The following is an 18,272-nucleotide window of genomic DNA, read 5'->3' as shown; positions in this document are numbered from 1 at the left end:
CTTGTTGTGATGATACTTGTTGCGATGATTCTTGTTGTGATGATTCTTGTTGTGAAGATTCTTGTTGTGATGATTCTTGTGATGATTCTTGTTCTGATGATTCTTGTTCTGATGATTCTTGTTGTGATGATTCTTGTTGTGATGGTTCTTGTTCTGATAATTCTTGTTGTGATGATTCTTGTTGTGATGATTCTTGTTCTGATGATTCTTGTTGTGATGATTCTTGTTGTGATGATTCTTGTTCTCATGATTCTTGTGATAATTCTTGTTGTGATGATTCTTGTTGTGATGATTCTTGTTTTGATGATTCTTGTTCTGATGATTCTTGTTGTGATGATTCTTGTTCTGATGATTCTATTTGTGATGATTCCTGTTCTGATGATTCTTGTTCTGATGATTCTTGTTCTGATGATTCTTGTTGTGATGATTCTTGTTGTGATGATTCTTGTTGTGATGATTCTTGTTGTGATGATTCTTGTTCTGATGATTGTTGTTGTAATGATTCTTCTTGTGATGATTGTTGTTGTGATGATTCTTGTTGTGATGATTCTTGTTGCGATGATTCTTGTTGTCATGATTCTTGTTGTGAAGATTCTTGTTCTCATGATTCTTGTTGTGATGATTCTTGTGATGATTCTTGTTCTGATGATTCTTGTTGTGATGAATCTTGTTGCGATGATTCTTGTTGCGATGATTCGTGTTGCGATGATTCTTGTTGCGATGATTCTTGTTGTGATGATTCTTGTTGTGATGATTCTTGTTGTGATGATTCTTGTTGTGATGATTCTTGTTCTGATGATCCTTGTGATGATTCTTGTTGTGATGATTCTTGTTCTGATGATTCTTGTTGTGTTGATTCTTGTTTTGATGATTCTTGTTCTGATGATTCTTGTGATGATTCTTGTTGTGATGATTCTTGTTGTGATGATTCTTGTTGTGATGATTCTTGTTGTGATGATTCTTGTTGCGATGATTCTTGTTGCGATGATTCTTGTTGTGATGATTCTTGTTGCGATGATTCTTGTTGTGATGATTCTTGTTGTGATGATTCTTGTTGTGATGATTCTTGTTCTGATGATTCTTGTTGTGATGATTCTTGTTGTGGTGATTCTTGTTGTGATGATTCATGTGAAGATTCTTGTTGTGATGATTCTTGTGATGATTCTTGTTCTGATGATTCTTGTGATGATTCTTGTTGCGATGATTCTTGTTATGATGGTTCTTGTTGTGATGATTCTTGTTGTGATGATTCTTGTTGTGATGATTCTTGTTGTGATGATTCTTGTTCTGATGATTCTTGTTGCGATGATTCTTGTTCTGATGATTCTTGTTGTGATGATTCTTGCTGTGATGGTTCTTGTTCTGATGATTATTGTTGTGATGATTCTTGTTGTGATGATCCTTGTAATGAGTCTTGTGCTGATTCTTGTTGTGATGATTCTTGTTGTGATGATTTTTGTTGTGATGATTGTTGTTGTGATGATTCTTGTTGTGATGATTCTTGTTGTGATGATTCTTGTTGTGATGATTCTTGTTGTGATGATTCTTGTTGTGATGATTCTTGTTGTGATGATTCTTGTTGTGATGAATCTTGTTGCGATGATTCTTGTTGCGATGATTCGTGTTGCGATGATTCTTGTTGCGTTGATTCTTGTTGTGATGATTCTTGTTGTGATGATTCTTGTTGTGATGATTCTTGTTGTGATGATTCTTGTTCTGATGATCCTTGTGATGATTCTTCTTGTGATGATTCTTGTTCTGATGATTCTTGTTGTGATGATTCTTGTTTTGATGATTCTTGTTCTGATGATTCTTGTGATGATTCTTGTTGTGATGATTCTTGTTGTGATGATTCTTGTTGTGGTGATTCTTGTTGTGATGATTCTTGTTGCGATGATTCTTGTTGCGATGATTCTTGTTGTGATGATTCTTGTTCTGATGATTCTTGTTTTGATGATTCTTGTTGTGATGATTCTTGTTTTGATGATTCTTGTTGTGATGATTCTTGTTGTGATGATTCTTGTTGTGATGGTTCTTGTTGTGATGATTCTTGTTGTGATGATTCTTGTTGTGATGATTCTTGTTCTGATGATTCTTGTTGCGATGATTCTTGTTCTGATGATTCTTGTTGTGATGATTCTTGTTGTGATGGTTCTTGTTCTGATGATTCTTGTTGTGATGATTCTTGTTGTGATGATTCTTGTAATGAGTCTTGTGATGATTCTTGTTGTGATGATTCTTGTTGTGATGATTTTTGTTGTGATGATTGTTGTTGTGATGATTCTTGTTGTGATGATTCTTGTTGTGATGATTCTTGTTGTGATGATTCTTGTTGTGATGATTCTTGTTGTGATGATTCTTGTGATGAATCTTGTTGCAATGATTCTTGTTGCGATGATTCGTGTTGCGATGATTCTTGTTGCGATGATTCTTGTTGTGATGATTCTTGTTGTGATGATTCTTGTGATGATTCTTGTTGTGATGATTCTTGTTCTGATGATCCTTGTGATGATTCTTGTTGTGATGATTCTTGTTCTGATGATTCTTGTTGTGATGATTCTTGTTTTGATGATTCTTGTTCTGATGATTCTTGTGATGATTCTTGTTGTGATGATTCTTGTTGTGATGATTCTAGTTGTGATGATTCTTGTTGTGATGATTCTTGTTGCGATGAATCTTGTTGCGATGATTCTTGTTGTGATGATTCTTGTTTTGATGATTCTTGTTGTGATGATTCTTGTTGTGATGATTCTTGTTGTGATGATTCTTGTTGTGATGATTCTTGTTGTGATGGTTCTTGTTGTGATGATTCTTGTTGTGATGAATCTTGTTGCGATGATTCTTGTTGCGATGATTCGTGTTGCGATGATTCTTGTTGCGATGATTCTTGTGATGATTCTTGTTGTGATGATTCTTGTTGTGATGATTCTTGTTCTGATGATTCTTGTTCTGATGATCCTTGTGATGCTTCTTGTTGTGATGATTCTTGTTCTGATGATTCTTGTTGTGATGATTCTTGTTGTGATGATTCTTGTTGTGATGATTTTTTTTGTGACTATTCTTGTTGTGATGATTCTTGTGATGATTCTTGTTGTGGTGATTCTTGTTGTGGTGATTCTTGTTGCGATGATTCTTGTTGTGATGTTTCTTCTTGGGACTTCCACATTGAGTGCTCAGGGCAAATAGGATTTGTCAGTATGGTGGTCAGAGTGATAGGAAGCCGCATATTTTTGTCCACTGTTGATGGTGCGGTAAAAAGATGCAAACCAAGTGTGTTTGATTGTGTAGCCTAAGCAAATCTGGCCAAGATGAGTGCATCCCTTGCATCCCGAGCAACAAAGTTCTCGCATGCTGCTGCCACTGGTTGATGCGCCCCCGCAAGTTCTTCATTCTTGCTCTCTTCCTCATCCTCCTCCTCCTCCTCATCCTCCTCCTCCTCTTCCTTCTCCTCATCTGAGGGGGCTATGCGCTGAGCCACTTGTCCCTCAGGCAGCTGCAAGCCACAATGCTGTGGCATGTTGTGAAGTGCACAGCAGACCACAACGATTTTGGAGACCCTGGCTGCTGAGTACTGCAGGGCTCCAACTGATCTATCAAGGCATCTGAATCGCATCATCAGCAAGCCGATGGTTTGCTCGATAATGGACCTGGTCAAAATGTGGGTGGAGTTGAAGCGCTCCTTAGCTTTGTTGGATGGCCTCCTGAACGGCATCATTAGCCACATCTTCATGGGATAGGCCTTGTCTCCAATTAGCCATCCGCAAATTTGGTTTGGCGGACTGAAGAGCAGAGGCACACTAGACTGGCACAGGATGAACGAGTCATGACAACTGCCAGGGTACTTGGCACAAACCTGCAAAATTTCCTTATCGTGGTTACACACCAGCTGCACGTTGAGGGAATGGAAGCCTTTGCGGTTGACAAAAAGACTTGGATTGTGATGGGTTGCCTTAAGGGCCACATGTGTGCAGTCTACGATGCCCTGCACCCTTGGAAATCCTGCCATATTAACAAATCCAACCGCATGCGTGGTTATACTTGCTTTATCTTTGGAGAAGTTGATGTAATTGTGCGCCTTTGCAAATAGGGCATTGGTTACCTGCGTGATGCAAGTGTGTGTGGATGCCTGGGAGATGCCGCTGTAGATCCCTGGAATGAGCCTGAAGCAAAAAAGTTGAGTGCGGTGTTGACTTTTACGGCCACTGATAAGGGGTGTCCACATGCTTCTCTGGGCTCCAAGTCTTACTGCAGCAGTGCGTAGATGTCAGCCACTACCTCTCGCGAAAGTCTCAGCCTCCTTTGGTACTGCTGCTCACTCTTGTTGAGGTAGCTCATCTTCTGCCTGTAAACCCTGTTTTGGGGGTATCTGCTGCGGCGACGTGATTCCCTGCACTTGTGCCTTCTGGCCTGTGCAGCTTCAGGTGGGTGAGCAGTCGGTTGGCGCTCCTGTTGTTGCTGCTGCTGTTGGTGTTGCTGTTGTTCTGGGTTCTGCTGCTGCCACGGCTGGTCTTCATCTGAATCTGAGGTCCAGGACGAAAGGAAATAAATGTTTCCCATGCTGCTGGTATATAACTCAGTTGAGGAAGTGCACACTCAAGGTGGGGAGAGGGTTTTCCCAGAAGGTCACAGTCGAGATGGATCTCAGCTTCAACACTTCCAAAATCAGGAGACCTGCAAAAAGTTCTCCAAGACCTGAGAATAGAAAGTTCTGCCACCTGCAAATGATCATTGTGGAAAACTCCATTTTTATGGTGGCGCTGCAGCTGTTAGTAAGCCAACCACTTGTGAATCCGACAGGATTAACTGGTGTGTTCCAGGGGACACGTGCAGCACGCAGGAAATGTGGTAAACTCTGAAAGGCCTCTCAAAATGGGATTATAGAAGCACTTAAATGGTAGTTAAGTGCCTTAAGGGCTTATCCCGCCGCTTGGAGGTGGGACCAAAACGGAGTTTGCAAAAAGTTGCGCAGAGGCGGGTTGGAGGCGGGATCAGAGCCCGCCACCATTTTTTGCAACTTTCCCACTTGACCCACCTTCAAACCCACCTCCTCGGGGTTGGCAAAATCCAGCCCTTTGTGCGTGTTGCACGACCCCCCTAAACCACGCCAGCTAATCCTGGTGGGCTGACAAGTGGGTGGCCTCCTCACAGCTGCAGCTCCACCATTAAAACAGAGCTTTCATCAGGGAGCAGTTGCAGGCAGCAGAACTTTTGTTCTAAAGGTCTTTCAGCACTTTTAGCAGGCCTACCGAAGACGGAGGGCTGCAGCTTCTATCTCTCAACTGTGGGATCTCCTTGGAAGACCCTCTCCTCGCTTGGACTGAGCGCTTCTCCAAAGGAGGTATCTGCCAGCAGCATGGGAAACATTTATTTCCTTTCATCATGGAGCTCAGATTCGGATGAGGAGCAGCCACGGTAGCAGCAGAACCAGGCAGCTCAGCAGCAACAGCAGCAGGAGCGCCAACCTCCTGCTCACCCAGCTGATGCTGCACAGGGCAGAAGGCGACAACACATGGAAGCACGTTGCCGCAGGAGATACACCCCTCTCAGAGTTTACAGACAGAGGATGAGCGTCCTCAACATGACTGAGCAGCAGTTCAAAAGGATGCTGAGACTTTCGCGAGAGGTTGTCGGAGACATCTGCGCACTGCTGCACCAACACCTGGAGCCCAGAGGAATGGGTGGACACCCCTTACCAGTGGCTGTCAAAGTCACCACTGCCCTCAGCCTTTTTGCCTCAGGCACCTTCCAGGGATCATCAGCAGATATCAGCGGCATCTCCCAGATGGCCGACCACCGTTGCATCACGCAGATTACCGATGCCCTTTTCGCAAAGGCATACAATTACATCCACTTCTCAAGGGATCAAGCAAGTGCAACCGTGCGTTCAGTTGGCTTTGCAAATATGGCAGGCTTGCCAATGGTTCAGGGCATCATAGACTGCACACATGTGGCCCGTAGGGCACCCCATCAAAACTCAGCTATCTTCGTCAACCACAAGGGCTTCCACTCCCTCAATGTAGAGCTGGTGCGTAACCACAAGGAGGTTTTGTAAGTTTGCGCCAAGTTCTGTGGTAGTTGCCATGACTCATTCATCCTGCGGAACTCTAGTATTCCTCTGCTCTTCAATCTGCCAAACCAACATAATGGATGGCTCCTTGGTGACAAGGGCTACCCCCTGAAGGAGTGGCTAATGATGCCGATCAGGAGGCCAGCTAACAAGGCTGAGGAGTGCTACAACGCCAACCACATTTCCACCAGGTCCATCATCGAGCAAACCTTTGGCTTGCTGAAGATGCGATTCTGAAGCCTTGACAGATCAGGTGGAGCCCTGCAGTATTCAGCAGCCAAGGTTTCCAGAATGGTCGTGGTCTGCCGTGCACTGCACAAAATGTCACAGCATCATGGCTTGCAGCTTCCTGATGAGCAAGCGGCTCAGTTCATAGCCTCCTCAGATGAGGAGGAGGAGGAAGAGGACCGAGCGGCAGCATATCTACCAGCAGCAGCGGCAGCACGCGAGCACATGGCTGCCCGTGATGCAAGGGATGCAGTCATCCTGGCCAGATTTCCAGAGGTTGCCCATTGTGGCACATGTGCTTGGCTCCTTCTTAACACATGATAGACAATGGACATGACTCTCTGGCCTCCTTTCACTCTGACCATCAACCTGACCACGCAAGTGTCGCAGTGCCCGCAATGTGGAGCTGCCTAAGCCAAAATAACAGATGCCATCACGCCAACAGTTTGCCATCACCTAATTTTAATACATTAACACAGGGATGGCATTTCATCAATAAACAGAAACAATCATCCAATCTGCACACAGATCTGGAGGTTATATCCCTTGCCAGCTGGACCCACACGGCCTTGCTTTCTTTGGGAGGCCTCTTCCTCCCAGATGAGGGGAAGAGCACCTCCCTGCTAGCTCTCGCCCCCTCAACCAGCATACACAGTGCCTCATCCGAGAATCTCGGGGAGGCCCTTGCCTTGGAGCTGGCCATTCTTCAAGGAGATAAAAGTTTGGGGGTGGTGCACCATCAAGCAAATACCAGTGGAATGAGCCAAGGCAGCAAGCAGCCCTTAAATGAAGCTGGATAAGTGACGTCAGCAGAAGCGAGTTTCAGTCCCAAAAGACTAATTGGCCCAGGGGAACCCACACCTCTGAATGTAACTGGCCAATTAGGGGAAAATTGCAAATTTTTCCCACCTGACAGTGAAACCCGGCTCCAATGGGAAAATCGCGCCCAAGGTATAAACAACCATAAAATACTTAACTGGAGGAGGGTGAGCTTCAATGAGTTGAAAACCCACACAGTACTGCACTGGGTGCTGTAATCAGTCAGCAGAAAGGGGGTGGAATCGTTAGGTGATTACATCCTGGCATTGGGCTGCAAATTGTAAGCAAGTAAGATACAATACCAGTTTATTTCAAATGTATATTTTATTACATTGTGGCGGAGCCACCAAGGGTCTCAGACAATTAGTAATTATCCCTTTAACTACAGTGTAGTGCAGCCGCGGACTGCACCTTTAAACTGCCTGTTAACTGTACTGTATTGTGTTTTCCTGCACTCCACGTGATGACGTCATGATGCCGATCACGTGACCGCCAGTGGCGCGAAGAACGCGATGATGTCATGACGTCAGCTTCCAGAATCTTCCAGTAGTCGTCGAGTGCCCAGCAAGCTGAGTAGACCTGTGTACCGTTTCTCCTGTAGTTTCCCTGTTAACTTCGTTGTTCATTAAAACCTGTTGATTTGATTCATCGAGTGGAATACCTTATTCAGATAGGAACGGTGGCATACTGGTTAGCACTGTTGCCTCACAGCGCTAGGGACCCGGGTTCAAATCTGGCCTCGGGCGACTGTCTGTGTGGAGTTTGCACATTCTCCCTGTGTCTGCGTGTGTTTCCTTCGGGTGCTCCGGTTTCCTCCCACAGTCCAAAGATGTGTGGGTTAGGTTGATTTGGCTATGATAAATTGACCCTTAGTGTTAGGGGATTAAATACGTGGGGTTACGGGGATAGGGTGGGATATGTGTCGGTGCAGGCTCGATGGGCCGAAATGGCCTCTATCTGCACTGTGGGGATTCTGTGATTCTGTGATTCTGTGAACCTTCGTTCCTACATTGGTGACCCCGATCTCGTCGGGCAACTTTCGTCGAAGATGAACACGAACGCCGTCGCCCTTAAACTGCCACAGTTCTGGGAACAGCAGCCAGCAGCATGGTTTTTCCAGGCAGAAGCACAGTTCGCTCTCCGGGAGGTCACAGCGGATTCGACCCATTATTATTATGTGGTTTCCACTCTCGACAGTGCCACGGCCTCGCGGGTCATCAGCATCCTTGGAAGTCCACCGGAGGAGGGCAAGTACGAAGCGCTTAAAGCCCGTTTGCTACAGGTATTTGATCTTAATAAGTCGGAGCGGGCACGCAAGCTTATTTCCATGCCCGGCCTCGGGGACTCAAAACCGTCAGAACTGATGAGTCAAATGCTCACGCTGTTGGGCGCGGAACCCCAATGTTTTTTATTCCGTGAGCTTTTCCTCTGCCAGCTACCCGACCCAGTGCAGGCGGCCTTGGCCAACACTGCCATCACAGACGGTGCTGAACTCGTTGCAGAGGCAGACAAGATATTTACTGTTACTCAGCAATGTTGTGCAGCCACGAGGCGCTTTTCCCCCACGCGAGCGAAGCCCAGCCCTCCCCCAGCGGGATGGTGCGCGTACCACGCCCGTTTTGGCGCCAAAGCTCGATGTTGCCGGCCTCCTTGCAGTTTCCCTCAAGAAAAAAAAAACTCCAACAAGCCCACGTCCTCCCGGACAGATGACAAGGTCTGAATAGCACTGCAAGTTAGCTATGGTGGTGGGCTCAGCGGGCAAACACATTTACGTTGCGGATTCCGTTACGGGCCGATGATTCCTGTGCGACACTGGTTCACAGTGCAGCATCCTGCCAGCTTCGAAACTGGACCTACTATCCGGCGGCCATGGGCCTTCCCTCGTGGCAATAAACGGCGCTGCCATGCGTACGTTCGGCAAACGGACGGTAATCTTAACCTTTGCCGGTCAGCGTTTTGTCTGCGACTTTATTACAGCTAAGGTCTCACAGGCCATCCTGGGAGCTGATTTTTTCTTTGCCAACGGTCTGCTGGTCAACGTCCAACACTGCCGACTCATTAATGCGTCCACTTTCCACGCAGTGCCCTGCCAGCGCAGCACTGCCGTGTCCTGGTCGGTGGCCTGTGCGGTTCCGCCTACTTTTTCGGCTGCCGTCACACGGCACAGGATGGAGCACCATATCTCCACGACCGGAGCACCCGTTTACGCTCGGGCGCGGCGATTAGAAGCTGGCAAGCTGGCAGCCGCAAAGGCTGAGTTCCAGACCATCGAGCGCCTCGGGATCATCCGGCGTTCGGACAGCCCTTGGTCCTCCCCACTGCATATAGTACCCAAACCAGGCGGCGGATGGCAACCGTGCGGGGTTACAGATGCTTAAACGACGCCACGACACCGGATAGGTATCCTATTCCCCACATCCAAGATTTTTCGGCACATCTGGCTGGCAACTCTATATTTTCTAAAGTGGATCTCGTTCGTGGATATCACCAAGTTCCGGTGCACCCTCCAGACGTCCCCAAAACGGCAGTCATCACTCCGTTCGGCCTTTTTGAGTTCCTCTGCATGCCATTCGGTCTGAAAAACGCAGCTCAAGCATTCCAGCGGTTGATGGACTCTGTCTTACGAGATCTGCCCTTCATTTTTGTATATTTGGACGACATCCTAATAGCCAGCAAGGATACGACAGCCCACATGGCCCATTTACGTACACTTTTCGCCCGGCTCAGCCAACACGGCCTTATTGTCAATCCGGCCAAATGCACATTTGAAGTATCCAGTATTGATTTCCTGGGGCACAGGATTACCCCAGAAGGCGCCATCCTGCTAGCCACCAAGGTAGAGGCAGTTACCGCATTCCCGTGGCCTCACACAGTCAAACCCCTGCAAGAGTTCTTGGGGATGGTAAATTTTTATCATCGTTTCGTCCCCAAGGCGGCCCGGTTAATGCAACCTCTGTACGAAGCACTAAAAGGAAAGTCGGGCAAGGATGTTCTCACTTGAACACCGCAAATGGACCAGGCGTTCTGCGATACCAAGGCGGCGTTGGCGGATGCAACTATGGTGGCACACCCACTCCCGGGCGCGACTGTTGCCCTCACTACGGATGCCTCTGACTATGCCATCAGAGCAGTTCAAGAGCAGTGGGTCGACGGGGGTTGGCAGCCGTTAGCCTTTTTCAGCCGCCAACTGTGCAAGAACGAGCGAAAGTATAGCACTTTTAACAGAGAGTTACTAGCCCTGTTTTTGGCCATCCAGCATTTCCGTTTCCTTCTAGAAGGCCGCCAGTTCACTGCATTCGTGGACCACAAGCCGCTCACCTTCGCCATGGCCAAAACGGCGGAACCTTGGTCAGCTCGGCAGCAGCACCACCTCACGTTTATATCCGAATTCACAACGGATTTGCGGCACGTGCCAGGCAAGGATAATCTCGTGGCGGATTGCCTTTCCCGGGTTCCAGTCCAAGCAGTACACCTGGGCATCGATTTCATTAGACTGGCAGAGGATCAACTGGCAGACCCAGAGGTACAAGCGTTTAGGACCACGCCTTCCAGTTGGCAGGTTGCAGACGTGCCGTTTCAAGCAGCAGGAACCACGCTCTTGTGCGACACATCCATAGGAGTGCCCCAGACCATTGTTCCGGCCGAATGGCGCAAGAATGTATTCCAGGCAATCCACGGGTTATCTCACCCGGGGATGCAGGCTTCTCAACGGCTAATGTCCCGCAAATTTGTGTGGAAAGGCATGCATCTGGACGTCCGGGACTGGACAAACAATTGCGTCGAATGTCAAAAATCCAAAGTCCACCGTCACGTCAAGGCTCCGGTGGCCAACTTCCCGGTGCCTGAGCACCGTTTTGACCACGTTCACGTGGATTTAGTAGGTCCCCTTCCCAGGTCACGTGGATTCACACACCTCCTGATGGTGGTAGACCGGACCACCAGGTGGCCAGAAGCAATTCCCTTGGCCGCTACCGCCGCAGCAGACGTCGCCAGGGCATTTATTTCATCGTGGGTGGCTCGGTTCGGGGTGCCATCGGACATCTCCTCGGACCGCGGTCTGCAATTCACATCAGAGCTGTGGAACGCAGTGGCACAAGGCCTGGGTACCAAGCTGCACCATACCACCGCGTACCATCCGCAGGCGAATGGTCTGTGCGAAAGGTTCCAAAGGTCTCTCAAAGCGTCCCTCCGTGCCAGCTTGAGGGGGCCCAACTGGGTGGACAGGCTCCCATGGGTGATGCTGGGCCTCCGGACAGCCCCAAAGGAGGATCTTCAGTCTTCATCGGCTGAGCTGGTTTATGGCCAGACACTCAGAGTGCCAGGTGACTTTCTCCCTCCAAACACCAAACCATGGTCTGCAGCTCAACAGCTCCTACTACATCAGGAGGCGGCTAGGAATTTCCTGCCCATCCCAACCTCGCAGCATGACCTGCAGAGGCCTCACGTCCTGACAGAGCTCATGAGTTTGGACTATGCCTTTATTAGACAGGACGGTCATAGAGTCCCGCTCAAGCCGCCGTATACCGGACCTTTTCGTGTCATCGCATTAGGGGAAAAGTTTTTCACAGTCGAAGTCGGTGGAAAGTCCGATACCATCTCTATCGACTGGATCAAACCAGCCCACCTAGATTGGAGTGAGCCTGTCGTGGCTGCCCAAACGCCTCGCCGCGGCCGACCGCCGTTGGCCGCCAGACCAGCCGTGCACCAGCCCACCGTCAAACAGCCTGATTCGGCCTCAGACGCGCCTGCACCTCGGTCTACCATTTCTGCCTCGCCCGAGACGCCGCTTCTGCCGAAATCCGGCACTGCTTCGCCTACTACCGCCCTGTTTCTGCTGCCTGAGTTTCGGCGCCGTTCGGCCAGGATCATTAAACCTCCTGCTCGGTTGACAATGTCCGTTAAAGTGTATTCTGGGGGGGCGCCTGTGGCGGAGCCACCAAGGGTCTCAGAACAATTAGTAATAATCCCTTTAACTACAGTGTAGTGCAGCCGCGGACTGCACCTTTAAACTGCCTGTTAACTGTACTGTATTGTGTATTCCTGCACTCCACGTGATGATGTCATGACGCCGATCACGTGACCGCCAGTGGCACGAAGAACGCGATGACGTCATGACGTCAGCTTCCAGAATCTTCCAGTAGTCGTCGAGTGCCCAGCAAGCTGAGTAGACCTGTGTACCGTTTCTCCTGTAGTTTCCCTGTTAACTTCATTGTTCATTAAAACCTGTTGATTTGATTCATCGAGTCGAATACCTTATTCAGATAGGAACCTCCGTTCCTACAACAATTTTATATTAAACATTTTCAGTGAAGTTTTTTTAATGGGAAGACAAAATAAAATGGCCAACGTGCCACCATTACATAATATAAATCCAGCCACGGTTTATAGCGTAGTTATCCAGCATCTCCCACCACCATCCCCGTGCCACTCGACCCTGCTCCACCTCCCTCACCATGCTCAAAGCTCTGTCAAAAGCAAAACATTAAAAAATAAATCACCAAATGCAAGTGGAAAGTGCCTGGAATACCGAGGGGTCACTGGGGCAATGCCTCTCCCCTCAAGGCACAGTGTTGTGATTATTGATGTGCCAGGCTTATATATAAAACAAACTGGTGGTCATTGTGGAATGTACAGGGGCGACGGAGCCTTGTCTGCTGCCGGTCTCAGGAGGCTGGTCCTGCTGCACTCCTCTTTTCCTGCTCAATCACTGCAAGGACAACAGAAATGGCAGTTAGAAAGATGTTGCCTAAACTCTTTAAAGTTCAACATCAGTAACTATTGATAAAGGGCAATACTCCATCTGACTGCTAAAGGGATTGTGATAGAAATGCTAATGTTTTGTCTAGTGTTGGTTTTAAAACAGTCCTGGCGTCTAGGGCGATCGATCAATCAGCTAAAATTCAAAATCCCATCCCAAACCTATTCTGGTGGAAGGTTGCACAGTTTGCTGGTTAAGTATAGCTAGAGTTCATTTTTATTTCAGTTTTAATTTGACAAACAGTTCCTTCTAAATTTGCGTGGCTAGTGTCCAAAACCCACAAAGTCATGGTCACTCTCTGCTGTGATATAAAGGAAGTGGAGTTGGCAGTTACCAGGTAACTGGAAAATCACGAGAAGATCAATCTTAAAATCTCAGAAAAGCAACTAGGAGACGGTTCGTGAAGGAAATCCTGAATGAAAAGAGAAACGGTGTGTGTTTAAGAGAGGCTTCTATGTGCACAAAGGATTAGTTTAGCCTCTTATTATTTTGTCTATTTGAAGAGTTACATTAAAGGTTTTCTATTGTAAATACGGAGCCAACCCAAGAACATAGGAACAGGAGGAGGCCATTCAGCATCTCAAGCCCCCTATTCAATTAGATCATGGCTGATCTGTATCTTAACGCCATTTTCCCGTCTTTGTTCCATATATCTTGATACCCTTACCCAACAAAAATCTACCCTGTGTGTGAAAAAGTGCTTCCTGATTCATTTCCTAAATGGCCTGGCTCTAATTTGAAGATGATGCCCCCTTGTTCTCGATTCCCACACCAGTGGAAATAGTTTCTCTTTATCCACCCCATCGAATCCTTTTGATCACCCCTCAATCTTCTAAGCTCAATTGAATACAAGCCTAGTTTAGGCAAACAGTCCTCATTATTTAATCCCCTAAGCCCCGCTATCATTCTGGCACCTTCGAGTTCTTAAAAAGGAGGGTCCATCATGCTGCACAGCCTCACCCTGATCATCGCTGCATTTGACCTGGGCCTGCAAGGAGGTGCAAATCTTTAACAACGATTGTCATGGCTGCTCAGAGGCCCAGGGAGAGAGCTCGCCGGTTCAGCGACTAGGCATTAGAGGCTCTGGTTGTGGCTGTGGAACGCCGACAGGCATTGCTGTTTCCAGACACTGGCAGGAGGCCATTGCCCCGGGAGTTCACAAGGGTGTGGAGAGAGGTGGCCCATTACATCTTGTCCAGGAGCCTGGTCCAGAGGACTCACACCCAGTGCTGCAAGAAGTTCAATGACCTCACTCGGATGGTAAGGGTGAGTAGATGCTTGAAAAACCTCTACATCCCACATCTCAACCTCACTCTGTGCACAGATGGTGTGCATAGTGGTTAGCACTGTTGCCTCACAGCGCCAGAGACCCGGGTTCGAATCTGGCCTCGGGTGACTGTCTGTGTGGAGTTTGCACATTCTCCCTGTGTTTGCGTGGGTTTTCTCCGGGTGCTCCGGTTTCCTCCCACAGTCCAAAGATGTGCGGGTTAGGTTGATTGGCTATGATAAAAATTGACCCTTAGTGTTAGGGGGATTAAATACGTGGGGTTATTGGGATATGTGTTGGTGCAGGGGTTACGGGGATCGGGTGGGATATGTGTCGGTACAGGCTCGATGGGCCGAAATGGCCTCTATCTGCACTGTGAGGTTTCTGTGATTCTGTGAAATTGTCAAATCCCCAACAGTCACCCAACAACTATGCCCATCTACTAAAAGTCACATACACATCTCGCACCTTGCAGACATTAATGGCTATTCAACTATGGTAGGCACATCTGCCAAATACATTTCTGCACACTCACTCACAAGCTATCCTTTTTCACTGGTTACAGTGTGTTGGGATCCAGTGTGTACAGTGTGTTGGAATCCAGTGAGTATATTGTGTGCGGCCTCAGTGAGTACAATATGCTGGGCTCCAGTGAATATTCTCTGTTGGGATTCAGTGGGTACAGTGTTTTGGGATCCAGTAAGTGCAGTGTTTTGGGATCCAGTGAGTACAGTGTGTTGTGTGATTCGATGAGAAAAGTGTGCTGGGATCCAGTATGTACAGGGTGTTGGGATGCAGTGAGTACATTTTGTTGTGATCCAGTGTGTTGTGATCCAGTGAGTGTGGCGTGTTTGGATCCAGTTACTGCAGTGTGTTGGGATCCAATATGTACACTGTGTTGGGATCCAGTGAGTACAATGTGTTAGGATCCAGTGTGTACAGGGTTTAGGACTCCAGTGAATGTAATGTGTTGCGTTACAGTAAGTACAGTGTGTTGGGATCCAGAGTGTACAGTGTGTTAGGCTCCAGTGAGTATAGAGCATTGGGTTACAGTGAGTACAATGTGTTGGGATCCAGCGTGTACAGTGTGTTAGGCTCCAGTGAGAACAGTGTGTTAGCATCTAGTGAGTACAGTGAGTTGCGATCCAGTGAGTACAGCATGTTGTGATCCAATAAGCAGAGCGTGTTGGTATCCAGTGATTGCATTTTGTTTGGACCCAGTGAGTACAGTGTGTTGGGATCCTTTGCATGTAGTGTGCTTTGCTCCTGTGAGGACAGTGTGTTTGGATCCTATGAGTACAGATTGTTCGGCACCTGTTGGTAGAGCAGGTTGGGATATAGTGAGTAAAGTGTGTTGGGATCCAGTGAGTACAGTGTGTCGGGTTCCATTGAATTTAGTGTGTGTCCTCCAGTGTGTACAGTGTGTGCTCCAGTGTGTACAGTGTGTGTGCTCCAGTTTGTACAGTGTGTTGTGCTAAAGTGAGAACAGTGTGTTGGGGTCCAGTGAGTACAGTGTGCTGGGATACAGTAACTATAGTGTGTTCATCTCTATGGGGTACAATGTGTCTGACTCCAGTGAGTACAGTGTGCTGGGCTCCAGTGAATACAGTGTGTTGGGATCCAGTGAGAACTGTGTGTTGGGATCCAGTGAGAACAGTGTATTGGGAGCCAGTGAGTGCAGTGTGTTGGGGTTCAGTGAGTAGAGCCTGTTGGGATCCAATAAGAGCAGTGTGTTGGTATCCAGTGATTGCATTGTGTTTGGATACAGTGATTACAGTTATTACGTCCGTGAATGATTGAGACACGGACAGCAGGAGTGGAACAAAATATGTCTTTACTGGTGGAAGTCAATAGTGAAACTGAAAACACAGAGGCTCACCAGCGCCTTTTATACAGGAGTGGTCACTGCCGATACTGCAGTCTGAGACCAGTTATTCTCTTAAAGGTACATACACAACAATTCCTCCCCTTTTAGATAAACAGTACATAACATTCATTTAACAACTAAATGATAACTAATTACAATCACAATTACTGTTGCTAGATAAATTGGTTAAGTTTAAGCAATTATAAGTTCAGTCTTTGAGGAGGCTTCCTGATTCTGTCTGGATAACGCCTCTTTGGGGTATCAGGTTCTTCTGGCAATGTTGAGTCGGGATCAATGTCGTTGTTTGGTTCATCTGCTTCCAATATTACCGGTTCTGCGGTAGCTGCAATTGGAATGTCGATTTCATTACCAGGTGTATCAGATCGTGGTGTGGAGTTGACGTTTTCCAGTGACTCTAGAATCTGGTCAGCATGGCGTCTTACAATGCTCTCCCCAACGTCCACGGTATACATGAGAGGTCCTTGTCGTGTACAAATCGTTCCTGGCTGCCATTTCTCAGTGCGGTAGTCCCGGGCCAAAACTGGTTGACCTATCTTAAAACTCCTGGTCGGCCTTGATTGAACTTCTTCACCCCCCACACTAGGCTGAGGGCCTCTCTGTCAATCTGGGCGTAGTTACGCTCGGCAGAAGTTAACGAGCGTGACGCAAAAGCTATCGGCCTCTCTAAACCATCAAGGAATTTATGTGACAGTACCGCCCCAATGCCGTAGGGAGACGCATCACACGCCAGTCTGATCGGCAGTGCTGGGTTGTAGTGAGCCAATACTTCCCTTGAAGTGATTAAGTCCTTACTCTTCTGAAAAGCACGCTTACAATCATTGCTCCCTTTCCATGCTACCCCCATTCGTAGCAGGGCGTTCAGTGGGTGCAGAATTGTCGACAAATTCGGCAAAAACTTATGATAGCAATTGACCAATCCGAGGAATGACCTCAGTTGCGACACATTTTCAGGCGCTGGGGCCTTAACAACCGCTTCAATTTTGTCAGGGGACTTATGTAACCCCTCTTCATCAATCACGTGGCCACAATACGATATCTGTTTCTTAAAAAATTCGCACTTGGGGCGGTTGGCTCGCAGCCCATGTTCCCGTAGTCTAGTGAGCACCTGTTCTAGGTTGTTAAGGTGTTCACTGTCATCTTCACCTGTCACAAGGATGTCGTCCAAGTAACACTGAGTCCCCGCAATCCCTTGCAGGACTTGTTCCATCGCTCTTTGCCATATCGCCGGAGCCGATGCTACTCCGAATACCAATCGATGATACTGGTAAAGACCTTTGTGAGTGTTTATCGTGAGATACTTCCTAGAGGACTCTTCAACCTTCATCTGCAAATATGCTTGTGCTAGGTCAATTTTTGTAAAATGCTTCCCTCCAGACAGTGAGGCGAAGATGTCTTCTATCCTTGGAAGAGGATATTGTACTGTGTGAAGGATTGGGTTCACCGTCACCTTGAAATCCCCACAGATGCGAATCTTCCTTTGCTCCCCGGACTTATTGCTTAACGTTTTCTTCATGACAGGAACGATGGGTGTCGCCCACTCGCTCCAGTCGACCTTAGACAACATGCCCGCCTTCTCCAGATTCTCCAGCTCTGCCTCGACGGCTGGGCAAATTGCATATGGTACCGGTCTTGCTTTGAAAAACTTGGGAACAGCATTCTCCTCTATTTTTATCGAGGCGGTTACGCCTTTAAGCGTGCCCAGTTCTTGTTGAAATACCTCTTTGGCGTTAGCTAAGATTGTTGACAATCGTCCAGGAGTGACGTCTTCATCTTTTTTACCTTCCACCGTCATTGCATGAATGGAGTGCCAATCTAAGTTTATCTTCCTGATCCATTCCCATCCCAATAACGGTGGTCCACCATTTCGCAGTATGTAGAGATACAATTTCCGTATTTTCTTGCCGTTGTATTCGACAGGCACCCTTATTTTTCCTCTGGGGTATACTTTTTGCCCCGTATACATCGTCAAGATGATGGATGTCTCTCTCAAATGTATGTGTGAAAATAGCCGCTTATAGTCTCGTCAATTCATGACGGTTAGCGCTGATCCTGTATCCAATTCCATTCTAACTTGGGACCCTGCTATCGTGAGGGTGACCCAAATGGTTCGGTGATCCTCTTTTGCGATTACATTGTGAAGTTTGAGACAGCTTAGTCTCCTTTTCCCGGATTCACTATCGCTCATCTGGTCTTCGGAAATACTGTCCGTCATCTTTTGTACTTTCTTTTACGGTTCCTTAGTAGC

The sequence above is a fragment of the Somniosus microcephalus genome, chromosome 1, assembly GCF_052327205.1.
Source record: "Somniosus microcephalus isolate GS21.2 chromosome 1, FLI_Smic_1.0, whole genome shotgun sequence".
Taxonomy (NCBI): Eukaryota; Metazoa; Chordata; class Chondrichthyes; order Squaliformes; family Somniosidae; genus Somniosus; species Somniosus microcephalus.
This window is presented reverse-complemented; position numbering follows the sequence as displayed.